A 2,811-nucleotide genomic window follows, 5' to 3' on the forward strand; every position below is an offset into this window, starting at 1 on the left:
CTAGACATCATGGGACCGTTCATCCCACAAAATAAAACAGGTCTCAAATACGTCCTAGCAGCCACAGACTACTTCACCAAATGGGTTGAAGCTAGGGGTGGGCAATGGGCCAGGTTGGGCTAGCCCAGCCCTAAACATTCAAAAGCCCTTAAGATATTAAGGTCGGGTCGACCTAGCCCTAAAGTCAGCATAGGGTTGGGTCGGGCTGGGTCACAAGTCTAAATCTCAAGCCCTGACCCTACCCTAAGCCCTCTTTAAAGGCTTTAGGGCCGGGTTTTAGGGTTGGGTTTTAGGGTCGGGCCTATATATTTTCTTCTTTTTACAAATTCAATTTTTCAGACAAAGGTTGTTTTTTTTTGTTTCTGTGTTACAAATGTCTGCTCTATATTTCGCTTTAATGGTGTGGACGGAAACCTTTAGTTCTAGACTTGGCTTGGATGTGAATAAAAATATAATTTATAAGAAGTAAGTGGGAAAATAAATTGAGAATAATAAGTTCTAGACTTTGATTTGATGATCAAAGGAATAGAGTCTTATTTTTTCATTAGGCTAGTGCTCATTGTTCTTCATGGCTGCTAGATAGGTTGACAAGTTTTTGTTATATAAGACAAGTTATTGGAAGTACCCTTGGGTGTAAGTGATAAATTACAAAGGACAATATTATTTTAATTTAAAATATTTAACAAAGAGTTGGACAATTATGGTACGTGTATTTATAGTGAAAATGTGAAACTATAACTAGGGCTGAATTAGGGTCGGACCTATATTTCAGAACCTTAGCCCTAGCCCTGCCCTAGAAGGCCTTACGGTCGGGTCGGCCCTGCCCTAAACTCTGTGAGGGCTTTAGTTGTCAGGGCTTTATAGGTCTTAGGGTCGAGTCGGTCAGGGCCGGGTTAGGGTCGTTAGGGCCAAATTCCTACCCTTAGTTGAAGCGATCCCACTAGTCCAAGTCAAGGAAGTCAACATCATCAATTTCATATGGACCAATATCATCACAAGATTTGGTTTACCCCACACCCTTGTCATGGACAACGGAACCTAATTTGCAGGCACACAAGTCAAGGCTTTTCTACAAAAATGGTGCAGCATTTTCTACACCTAGATATGCACAAAGCAATGGCCAAGTAGAGACCACAAACAAGGCAATCAAAGAAAACCTCCAAAAGAAGTTGGAAAGCAAGAAAAGCCAATGGCCAGAGTAGCTCAAGAATATTCTATGGGCATACAGAACAACAGCCAGAGCCAGCACCAATGAGTCTCCATTGCTTCGGAATAGAAGCAGTAATACCATCATAACTCACACTCACAACCACACATTCTGACATAGTCGAGTCAGGAGAAAATGACAGCATCTTGGCAAAATAAGTTGATCTCTTAGAGGAACGAAGAGAAACAGCCGCAATATCCCTAGCTCGGTACCACCAAACAATCCAACGATCTTACAACAAGAAGCTCGTCCCAAGATCTTTTCAAGCTGGGGACCTAGTCCTCAAAAAGACACTAGCTCCAACCAAACTCGACCTAACATGGGAAGGCCCCTACATTGTTGACAAAGTCGTTGGAAATGGCGCACACTAGATCAAAACTCTGCTCGGTGATATGCTTCCCCGACCTTGGAATACAGCTCTCCTAAAGCGATTTTATCAATAAGTTTTTCTTTTTCACTATCCAAATACATTAGTCGATATAAATAAAGTTTCATCAACATTTCAAGTACTGATGTCATTTTTGCATTACATAAGTACAATGCATCTCACTGCGCAACCCGACCTACGTCATCACAATGTCAGGTCGTACATCAAAGGCGGAGTCTACAACGACTCAACTACAACCACGCAGTGGTTACATTTCAATCAATTCAAACAAGGTCCCCCAAAAGGACCCTAAATCAACTTAACACCAACACCAGGGTTAAGTATGATTCAACTGTAATTGCCACTCAAAGGCCAATTATCAGACAAATACATTCCAGGGGACCCCCAAAAAGATCCCAAGTCAACTTACGACCTAACAAAAGGTTTAAGTTAGACTCAAATATAATGGCCACTCAAAGGCTAATCACATCAATCAAAAGTTCCCCCAGAAGGAACGAATCAGGGCATACACCTAGGAACAAGATGAAGATCAAACACCAACTACGCAAATATACCAGGTCGTACGCAAACACTTTACGGCCTGTAACAAATCAGACGACCTAGCAACGTCAAGCAGTTCATCAGTACGCCTACGATGCAACACAGGTCGTCCAGCAACAAATCAAAAACAACAGAGCAATCACATGCATGCTTCAAGCAAAATTCCAACAAGTAATTTAAGTATTGCTAATTACATATAATTTCGGTTAGATACATGAGGCCCCCAGGTTATCCCAGGAAAACGACCTCAGTATCCCCATCATAAAAATATAAAGTGTATTAGTATCAGTATCAACTCAAGCAAAGAGAGAATATTGTTCAAACACTTCAACCACATCACAAACATCAATCAAACAAGAAGAGGCTCAAACAACATATGTTACTTGATCAACATTCAAAGGCTCCAATGGCCCACCCTCTTCACCCACTGGGCCACTAGCTAGATCAACAACAACTTCAGGAACAGCCGAGACAGAAACAACAGAAGGAACAGCTGGAACAACGACTTGGTCAGGTGATAGATCAGATCGTCTACTAGCATCTACACCAGTACCTACAGCAGACACTGTTGCAGCCCCACTTTCAACTGACATCTTGAGACGCTCATACTTATCCAATACCTCCATGTAATCATCTACCAAAATGTAAACGTCGCCACTCTCCACCAAGTCGTTAT

Source organism: Coptis chinensis, chromosome 4, assembly GCF_015680905.1.
Source record: "Coptis chinensis isolate HL-2020 chromosome 4, ASM1568090v1, whole genome shotgun sequence".
In the NCBI taxonomy this organism is placed as follows: Eukaryota; Viridiplantae; Streptophyta; class Magnoliopsida; order Ranunculales; family Ranunculaceae; genus Coptis; species Coptis chinensis.